This window comes from Zingiber officinale, chromosome 3A (assembly GCF_018446385.1).
Source record: "Zingiber officinale cultivar Zhangliang chromosome 3A, Zo_v1.1, whole genome shotgun sequence".
NCBI classification, from domain to species: Eukaryota; Viridiplantae; Streptophyta; class Magnoliopsida; order Zingiberales; family Zingiberaceae; genus Zingiber; species Zingiber officinale.
Genome location: NC_055990.1, coordinates 158653596 through 158664827, shown reverse-complemented (window position 1 = coordinate 158664827; position 11232 = coordinate 158653596). Strand labels below are relative to the sequence as shown.

The 11232-nt window shown below is 37.5% G+C and overlaps 3 non-coding genes across 3 annotated transcripts; all 3 read left to right on the top strand.

Moving 5' to 3' along the window:
• The first annotated feature begins 130 nt into the window (after nt 1-130).
• Nucleotides 131-211, top strand: TRNAL-AAG. Its single transcript has one exon. It is a non-coding gene; the product is annotated as a tRNA-Leu (tRNA).
• A 106-nt stretch (nt 212-317) lies between these two features.
• Nucleotides 318-398, top strand: TRNAL-AAG. Its single transcript has one exon. It is a non-coding gene; the product is annotated as a tRNA-Leu (tRNA).
• Nucleotides 399-488: 90 nt separating this feature from the next.
• TRNAL-AAG lies at nt 489-569 on the top strand. The gene has a single exon. It is a non-coding gene; the product is annotated as a tRNA-Leu (tRNA).
• Nucleotides 570-11232: the final 10663 nt, after the last annotated feature.

Below are 11232 nucleotides of genomic sequence, written 5' to 3'. Positions count from 1 at the left end.
GAGCCGACGGAGCACGATAAGGGGAGTTAGATGAGGATGGTCGCATATACAATGCGTGTTCGGGCTCAGCAAATGCATTTGATTGGGTGTTTTTAAATATATAATTAAAGTAAATTTACTTTAACACAACGTTGAGATGGCCGAGTTGGTCTAAGGCGCCAGATTAAGGTTCTGGTCCGAAAGGGCGTGGGTTCAAATCCCACTCTCAACATTTTCACATTTTTTTCCCCTTTGAAAATTTGCAATCTAATAATTTATTCAGACTGAAGAAGTAATATTAGAAATAATATATTTCAATTTAATACAATTACAAACATGTTGAGATGGCCGAGTTGGTCTAAGGCGCCAGATTAAGGTTCTGGTCCGAAAGGGCGTGGGTTCAAATCCCACTCTCAACATTTTCTCATTTTTTTTCCCTTTGAAAATTTGCGATCTATTCAGAAGTAATATTACAAATAATATAGATCAATTTATACAACAACAAACATGTTGAGATGGCCGAGTTGGTCTAAGGCGCCAGATTAAGGTTCTGGTCCGAAAGGGCGTGGGTTCAAATCCCACTCTCAACAAAATAAATTTTTCTTTTTTCTTTCGAAATCAGGAGTTATCTCATATAGCTTCAATTAGAGATGATAAATAATTAGATATGGGAATTTTCGGATACGGATAGACCGATTGACCCAAACTTAACTCATCCCACTCAACAAACCATTTTTTTCTTTTTTTTCCATTTTTTCCTTCGAAATGTTTTATGTGGTCATATTTAAGATTATTTTTATGAAATAAAATAAAATAATTAGAGATGATAAATAATTAGATATGGAAATTTTCGGATACGGATAGACCGATTGGGACTAGACCGATTGACCCAAACTTAACTCATCCCACTCAACAAACCATTTTTTCTTGTTTTTTCATTCGAAATGTTTTATGTGGTCATATTTAAGATTATTTTTACGAAATAAAATAAAATAAAATAATTTAGAGAGAAAATATAAATAAGATAATTGAAGTGAAAGAAATTGTCGGATATTTTATATAAAATTGTCAAACGGAACAATCTATGTAAGGTAAATTAATTAGCTCGTGGCGGAGTAAATCGATTTATCATCTTAGCGGATTAGAAAATTTCTAACTCAATCCAAGGCAGGCTACGAGTTAGAGAGGTCAATCCACAGATTTATCAAAAATTTAAACAAAAAATTAGAAAGATTTCAAATCTTCATCATTTTCCTTTACACCCTGTTTGGAAAGACTAAGAATTGAATTCTTAGTGGAATTGGAATTCAATTTCATTGTTTGGTATAAAATTTTGATATGGAATCGCTCAAGAATTGAATTCTAATTCCATGAAATAGTGCAAAAGCAAATCAGACCAAAACCCATCTGATTTGGATAGGGAATTTACCCTGAAGAATTAGAATTACTTAAATGTCCCTTTTAAAACCCCCTTTTTTTTCATCAGCCGACTGCTTGCTCCTGTGCGTCGTGTGCCAACTTCTTCCCGTGCGTCATGTGCCAACTTCTTACCTGCTGAACAGAATCAGCAATAAAATCAACGACTTCCTCAGTAGTCTCTACATTTTGTTTAGATAGATCAAGAGTGGTATGCTAACACTCTTTTTCTGGAGTTTTTGTTATTAAATGGTTAGTTATGAGGATAAAATGGTAAATGTATAAGCATGGAATTCAATTCAAATAGATTCCAAATTAAGAAATTCAATTCATTTCTGTTATTCACTAATCCATTCCAAACATAGGAATTGAATTGAATTCCAGCAAACATAGGAATTGAATTGAATTCCTGCTGGAATTCAATTCTTAATGGAATTCAATTCAATTCTTAATGGAATTCAATTCAATTCAATTCCTTCACTTATGTGGCAAAAGGCGATTCGCTCGCCCCCAGCACCCCCGTCAACCCGTCCTTAAGCCAACACGGAGGAGGTAAATTACGGGTGGCTACTAGCCATTAGTGCAAATGACCAAGACATGGGGGAGGTTATGCTCGGTCACGCCGAGTTTCGACCCCAAGACCTCATGTGGCAACACCTCATGCCTTAACCATCACACCGCCCCGAGGGGGACAAATAAAAACTTCCATTGTCGATCAATTCCTTCACTTAAGTTGTTTCTAAATAGGGTGTTAGAAAAATTTCATTAAATGTATTAAATGTATCTAGAAATAAATATTTTAAAAGTAAATAGATAAATATTTATGTTTGATGAAAATTACTATTTTTATTTTAAAATTACAAAAAAATAATAAATTAACATAAAATTTATCTTACATGTATTTCTCAACACACAGACTGACCCAGGCTTGTCGCGGGTCGACCCAAGCCCATTACAAGCTGACCCAAGCTCATCGCGGTCAACCCAAGCTCGTCGCAGGTCCACCCAAGCTCATCGTGGGCCTACCTAAGCCCGTTGTAGGTTGACCCAAGCCCGTCGCAAGCCGTAGTCTTGGGATATGCCTGATACGGTGTGTGCTAAAATACATTTCGTAAACATGCACAACGGAAAATAAAACAATAATAATTCTTAAATTATTACATCACACGCATCACACGCATATAAGGATACAACATGTCAAATATGATCGCGTAATTAAATTTTTACGGAAAGTAAATTTATGTTAGGTATATCTTACGGATGACTTGTAATGAGAAGGGCATCAATCGTAGCGATGTTGTCGAACATTGCCTCTATTCATATCCATGTCGAGCTCTTCAAAACAACTCCTTGAGTACAAGCCTCTCTTTCGGAAGTTACTAGCAATGAGCGAAGAAGAGGGATCAAGAGCAAGAGGAAGAGAAGTACACAAGGAAGAGATTTCTTCCTTGAAGTGGTCACAACAACAAGGGGAAGAGCTTCCCCTTGTTGGCAGCGGCAAAGAGAGAGGGGAGAGGGAGAGTAGAAAAGAAATTGGGTTAAGGTTTTCCAAAAACCTTACAAGTCAATTAATGATCAAGTCAATTAATGATCTCATGTCTTTAATTTTCTCTCAACCATATCAATATATAGTCCTCATTAATTAATTAGATTAGAAAACTCAAACCTAACCCATTATCCCTTAATAAAAAATTAGCCCATTAACTCCTTGGTTTGGTTCACAACTAAACCAAGTTGGTTCATAACTAATTCATGATTAAACCAAATATAATCCAACTCTTCCATAAGAGATGTGGCTCATCTGTACTTCCATTGCAACAAATATTTCCATATTTGTTTTATGTATGGTCTAACCAAATATTTATTTCTTGATCTAAGAACCATATTCTTTAACTTCTTTTACATCTTTTAGAGACTCGTTAGTGCGTATGACCCAATAGATTCTTAGTTTATCTTGGTCGTCCATAATTAACTACTTAATTATAGAACAATCATGAGTGACACCTAGTAGTACATCATAATCCCCAATTAGTCGGAAAATCATAGTTAATCTTAGAATTAATTCTAAACTCTTTAGCAGCTACAATGATTCGTGCCTCGTTCCTTTTACTCGTCTTATACCCACTTGGTTCATGACATGGTCTATGTGTTTTGTCCCTATTAGGTTGACTACGTAATACTTCCTCATTCCGCAGATTCAAATTACTCGTACATGTGTATAAGAGTCTCACACTCTTGACATGTGATGCTTTGGCCAAAGACTTTGAGTAATAATCCTAATGAGTGGTCATAGGGTATACGTCTCCTCGCAAGGAGCGATGAATCCTCTATAGGCTATCCAAACACCTTCAAACACTTCAACTTATACCCAATCATCCCGGATCCTCACCTCAATGAGATGCTTGCTTAAGATGTCAAAGTATAAGTCTCTATGACCAAGATGACTTGTATATCTCAAGTGGAAGTAAACTTACACTTGTGCTACAATAAGAACTTCACAGACATATATATATATATATAGAACCATATGAAGTCTTACAACGAGTCTTACCATAACCAACATCCACGTTTAACTCTCGACATCCCAATGTTTCTAGCCAGTGAGAAAATAGCTGCTTGACCGAACCAAGGAGTATAACCCATGCTAGTCTTACAAAATTGATGATGTCCAAATACATCAATTCGACAACTAGGAAAATTTTAATATATTTATAATTGCATATGTAGAGATAATCACTAGTTGCGATTCAATCACAAATTCTCTCATGCTATGAATTATATTACGAACATTCAGTAAATGAGTTTAAGATAATCAAAATATAATATATACTCAAATAGTGAATTTATACTTATCAAATAAATAGAAAAAAAACGTAAGGCGATTGCTTTAGAACATCCCTCAAATTCTAACACGTAGGTCACGAGCCTAGGAGGGTTAACCCACAACAAGCTTGGGTTAATAAAATTCTAATTCAATCTACTTAAATTATTTGGCGGGGCAAGCCAAAGGAAAGTTCTACAAACATGTTAGATGTTTTATGTGATTATAAAGTACCTCTAAAAGTTAAAAGAAAGTTCTACAAATGACAGTTAGACTTGCTATGTTATATGACATTGAATGTTGGGTTATGACTTGAACATATGACCAGGTAATGAGAATTACAAAACAAATGATGTTAAGGTGGATGTATGGACATACGATGGACAAAATAAAAAATGAGAGCATTATAAAGAAAGTCGGAGTTGCATAAGGGGAAAACTTTGGAAAACATGTTTAAGCTAGGGTGGTTCGGTAAGGTATATCAAAATTTAAACCGTATATCGTACCAAAATTTGATATAATAAAATTCATACATATACCCTACAAAAATTTTGATATATCAAATTTCATATCGTATATAGTTACATTTCAGTATTGGTATGATATACTAATAATTTTGATAGAAATTGTATAGTTATACTGAAAATTTTGGTACGATATTATATTATATTGAAATTTTTTGTATACCATTAAATAAGTATAGTTCGATAACTTTTGGTGCGGTATACCGAAATTTTAGTATTTTTTCTCACCCCTTTAATTAAGATAATATGGATATAAATTTAGATGGTGAATAAATATTATAGTTAAGAGCATTTACATCAAATACCCTATTTAAAGATTTTATCTTAAATTTTGGATAGGGTAGCTAAAAAATCTTTGCATCGACTACCCTATCCATTCCCTAAATTATGCATTTATGAACAGTATTTCTCTAAATTTAGGGAATTGATTCCATTCCCTAAACATTATAAAAGAGAGAGAAAAAATAGGAAAGCTAATATATGATGTATAGAAAAGTGTAGGTGCAGTGGAGGCCGACAAGAGGGGGGTGAATTGCTTATGAAAAATAAAAAGTATACCTTCCTCAAGAACTTTCAACTCAAAGTAAAAGCAACTATAATAAGAATAAAACAAAAAGGAAAAAGGGAGACAACGATTAACTTGGTTACAACCAAGAAGGTTGTTAATCCAAAGCGGTGAAAAGAGCACACTAAGAAAGTCTCCTTTACTGTAGGCGGAGAAGCCTTTTTTACATACTGAGAAAGCTCACAAGCTGCTATGAATTGATTACAGAGTTGAATACTCAATTGATAATTAATTCCTATGTCCAGGGGTCCTTTTATAGCCCTTGGAAAGTCTATCCCGTAGGTCTAAGGCGCCTCAAACTGAGGTCCAAGGCACCTCAAGTCGAGTGAACGGATAAAACTCTATCCGATCGACAACGAGCTTTGAAGGCGCCTCGAGCGTTTTGACCGAGATGAAGGCGCCTTCATCAAGTCTTGAAGGCGCCTTCAAGGTGAAGACCCTTCAAGCCATAATGAAGGTGCCTTGAGCTACCTTTCCAACTCATTTTCTTCTTTGCTTCAACTTCCGAAGTTCCGTCCTTTTGGGTGATTCTGGCCAATCGAAATAGGGCTCACCCAAACCCAGTTTCCGGCCTTCTCCTCGAGCAACCTTCCTCTCCGACTTAATGTCCCTCGAACACCGCACACGTTCTTCTCGCCCACCGGTGTACTCTTCCGCATCTCTCTTGTCCTTCGGACGCACTGAGCCCGTCGGCTCCCTTCCCGTGTCGTCCTTCTCGCTAGCTGCGTCTTCCACTTGACTTCCTGCGCTCCTAAGCTCCTGCACACTCAGACACAGGGATAAAATACAAAGCAGGACCTAACCAACTTGGTTGATCACATCAAAACAACCATGGGGTCTAACAATCTCTCCCTTTTTGATGTGCATCAACCCAAGTTCAAGTTAGGGTAAAAATAGACAAACAGTAATTTTAAAGAAATTACCAAACTAACATTTTTAAGCATAAATTTGTAATTAAAATAAATTGCAACTATTTAATTAAGAGTTTAAACATAATTTTTCAAAAATATTTGTAAGACTCAAAGTGAAAAAAAATTCACTCCCCCTAAACTTATACCTTTCTCTCCCCCTTTGATCACAACAAAAATAGGGTAATAATAAGAGAATATGAGCAAAATGAATTTTTAAAATTTTCCAAAACAAAATTTCTAACTAAAATGAATTCTTTGAATTTTTAAAAAATTTCTAAGTTAAATGACTTTTTTGAATTTTCAAAAAAAATTTCTAAGTAAAATGAATTTTTAGAATTTTGAAAAAATTTCTAAGTAAAATTTTTGAAGATTTTCAAAGATAATATTTGAAAAATTTTCAAAGTATTATTTAATTCTAGTTTAATTCTTTTTCAGAAAGTTAATTAAATATTTTATTTCAATATTTCAGCTTCCAAGTCGTGGCGAGACACTAGGCCTTCTTGGTTATTGGAGCAACAACCACTTCCTTAGACAAAGCCTCATAAAGAAATTTTAACGTTTAATTTTCTTGCTGGAAGCTTTAATAATAAAAGAGATTCAGTCTAATAAAGCTTTTGGAACCCAATAGAGGTTCATTCCTACTAGATTAATCAGAAACCTATGGGGTATATAATTCTTGCGAATTTTCCTAAGTTGACCTTAATGATGTTTAACATACCAGTTTAATTTTCCATAAATCCTAAATTTTGACTTTTGAAAAATATTTGTTTTAAAACATGCATCAGCTTTCAATTTTTCAATTTCTAATTTTAATTTTGCATTTTCTAATTTCAAATGTTCATTTTCCTTTTCTAATTTATCTAACTCTTTAGAAAGGGCTTTAATAAAACGAAAAGACTGAGTTGGGGTTAGATTACATACCTTACTTACCTGACTTGGTGATGCTCCCCCTTCACTGTATCTTTCCTCTTCTGATGCTCCTCCCCCTTCATCTATGCTCATCTCTGAGCTTGACTCTTCTTCTAGCTGATGGTTAACCTTTAGCGCTAACCCCGAGAAGGTTTCGACGTCTGATTCAGAAGAAGACGAATCTGACCAAGTGGCCTTCAAGTTCTTCTGTTTGGAGGAAGATTGTCGCTTTTCCTTTATTCTTCCCTTTTTCTTCAATTTTGGGCAGTCATCTTTGATGTGCCCTTCTTCGTTGCAGTTGTAGCAACGAACCGTTCTTCTCTTTCTCTCATGCCTCTTTGTCTGTGATCTAAATTTATTAGAATTACAAAACTTATTGAAACGCTTTACCAGTAGTGCCGCTTTTGATTGGTCGATCGAGGATTCAGAGTCAGAATCGTTTGTTCTTGCCTCTAAGGCAATGTTCTAACTTGTTTTCTCCACTTCATTGGGCTCTGCAATCCGAGATTCATGAAGTTCGAAAGTAGAAAACAAATTTTCTAAACTACTTACCTCGAAGTCCTTAGAGATGTAGTATGCATCTACTAAGGACGTCCATTCTGGAGTTCTGGGGAAGGTGTTGAGCGCGTACCAGATCGAGCCCCGGTTCGTTACTTCTTCTCCAAGGTTGCTTAGTTGAGTTATTAGCTCCTTAATCCTTGCTTGGAGTTGCACTACCTTCTCGCCTTGGTTCATCCGGATGTTCGTAAGTTGAGTTCAGAGGATATCGCGTCTTGCAAGCTTCACTTCGGATGTACCTTCGTGAAGTTCCAGGAATTTTTCCCAAAAGTCTTTCACGGAGTCGTAGCTTCCGATCCGACTTACCTCTTGTGGTGGCAGCACGCTAAGCAGGTGGAACTCTGCCTTTCTGTTGGCAACAAAATCGACTTGCTCCTTCTTGCTCCACTGATGCTCTTCTTTGTCTTTCGGAACTTCAAAACCATATTTCATAGTTATTAAAATATCGAAGTCGGTTTAAAAAATACCTCCATCTGGCATTTCCACGTCGCGAAGTCTCCGTCGAACTTCATGTTGGTGCAGTGAGCATCAGATGATCGAACCTGAGTTTTGATTATGGCAAAGCGCTCAAAGTTAAAGCTGTGGTGTTATCTAACAAGGTTCATGGAGCTTGCAGGGAAGTCCTAAGTGATACTTAGGTAAAAGTCTTAGCTGCGGCTAGGCAGGTGAAAACCCTAGGGGGTGGTAACCCTAGGTCCTAGGAGGAGGTAACCTTAGGTGGAGGAAAACCCTAGGGAGTGGTAACCCTAAGTCCTAGGGGAGGTAACCCTAGGTGGAGGAAAACCCTAAGGGACGGCAACCTTAGGTCCTAGGGGGTGGTAACCCTAGGTGGAGGAAAATCCTGAGGGGGGGTAACCTTATGTCCTAGGGGGTAATAACCCTAGGTGGAGAAAACCCCTAGGGGGTGGTAACCCTAGGTCCTAGGGGTGGTAACCCTAGGCGGAAAGTCCAGTCGGTCTGGAGGACCGGACTGGCATCAGGTAAATCTCCTGAGTGGAGTAGGTGAGGATGCGTTCCCCGCAAAGGGAACAGTAGGCGTCGGGTTGACCTAGGGTTTCCGGTTGGAAATCCGAAGTCAAACCCGGACAGTCCGGAGACTGTCATCATATTCTATTATCATTGTTGTTTTGTGCTAACTTTGTTTTGCAATGTATGTGTTTGGGACTAACACTTTTTGCAGGACCAAAGGAGCACAACTTAGCCTCGGATGAACAGTGTCCGAGGCGCCTCCATGGGGCTTGGAGGCGCCTCGGGTGCAAAGCTAAGCTGACTGCGAAGCAAGCTTGGAGGCGCCTTGAAGGAAGCTCAAGGCACCTTGGACTGGTGGATGAAGGTGCCTTGGATAGCACAGAAGGCGCCTTGAAGGGATAAGTCACGACCAGTTCAGGCTTGATCCACGCGGGTGACTCGGCCATCCGGGAGGTGCCTTGGATGTCTTTCAAGGCGCCTTGAACACCCTTTATAAGTAGCACTCGACCAGCAGCTCAAAAGTACTTCGAAAAAGCAATCCATCTACAACGTGCTGCTAACGAGAGGCTCCAGCTAAGCTGCGACAAGTTTCCGACAACCCGACACTCCGATTTTTGTAAATTTTGTTGTCGGTATTGCTTAGATTTTCTGTACTCATTTCATACTTGTACTATTGACGATATTATAGTTGTTATCCACTGAAAGCGGTCAACGACCGCGGGCCTTCGAGTAGGAGTTGAGATAGGCTCCGAATGAAGTAACCTCTCGTGTCTTCTGTGTGTTTGTGTTGTTTCTATTTCCGTTGTATTATTACACGTGTTTTACGAATCAGAAAAGAGTGAAACCCATGAGCGCTATTCACCCCCCTCTAGTGCGTCTCGATCCAACAATTGGTATCAAAGCGGGGTCGTTTTGAATCAGTGCAACAACTATTCAAAACATTTTTTTTCGTGGTATTTTCAGATTTTTCAGAGTCAAATTAGAATTAGTTTAATAGCTACATTCTAATTGTTTTATCGAATCAGTTTTGCTCGAGGTTGGTACAATACCAATCGAGCTCGTTTTCCCTTATTTCTCCCGCACTGCTAATCCAAGACCTAGTCTTGGAACCGGTTTTATTGTTTTTGTCGTTCAGGATTTTAAATGGCCTATGAAGATGGATACAACACCGCAAGCCTACCACTCTTGTCCAGCAAAATTTTTGGTTACTGGAAAGACCAGATGGAGCACCAACTGAAAACCCAAGTAGAGACATGGACCATAGTCCAGATCAGACTCATTCTCCCAACTGAAGAAGGTGTATCTATCACCTGTGACAAGTGGGATGCACAAACAATAAGAAACTTCGAGACAAATGCAAAGGCAACATATATTCTCCTAGGCGGACTATCAAATTCAGAGCTTGATCGAGTCGGAAGGTTCGACACTGCTAAAGAGCTTTGGGAGAAACTACTCAAACTTCATGAGATTCCTTCAGAGTCAGAAATTGAACAAGACTGCGAACCCAAATACGAATCTCCAGAGTCAACCTCCGAACCAGACTCGGAAGAATCAGATCAGACCGATTTCATAGCACTAATGGCCAGAGAGGAAATTGCTGAATCTGAGTCTGAACTCGAGGTGACAACAGTCAAGGGGGAGGATCGTGTCATGAATTTGAGAGGTAAGATTGTAAATTCAAAATGCAAATGTCACATAACTTGTTTTAAGTGTAGGGAGAGAGGGTACTATAAAAACGAATGTCCTACTCATAAGACTCAGCCGGTACAATCGAAGGAGAAGGAGAAAATGATCAAAAGAGGGAAGGAACAAATTAAATGCTCCAAATGCAAACAAATGGGTCACTGCAAAAGACAATGCCCAGAAAGAAGACCCAATAATCCAGAGGGAGAAATCAAGGTAAATAAATTTATATTATATGAAAATCCAGTTTTTACAACACATGATTGTAGTAGTTCAACTAATCTTGCTTGCTCTAGTATAGATTTTTCTTCAAAATTAGATACTCATGCTAATAATACCATGATTAAATTTGATTCATATCTAAACAAGAATAACTCAAAATTATTAAGTAAAAATAAGAAATTAACTTTAAGAAAATTAGGAATACAAAATAATATTTTAAAAGATAAAATTGATAAATTAGAGAAGATTGTTAATAATTTAGTCAAATCACAAAATCTAGACTTAGATTACAAGTCTAAAGTAAAACTTAAACACTACAAACCAAGTTATAATCAAGTACCTTTTATTTACTAAACTTAAATTAAATATAACTCTAACCTAATTTAAATAAAATTATCAATAATGTAGGGGGAGGCTCCAGAATAGCTGGCACCTCCAAAACAAACTTACCCGACAGGGTAACCCAAACCAAACTACCCGGTAGGGTAATTATGACTAGATTAAAAAAGGGCTAAGCTTAACTTGACCCACGGTACTGGTGAAGTATTGGATGATAGTACGTTAGAAAAGCTTAGTCTATGCATGCCTAGGAAGATATGACTTCGACCTGGTGCATTTGGCTAAGTGGAACTGACCGAAGCTACCCTTTATGGATCCTAACCAGTTAGACCAAGG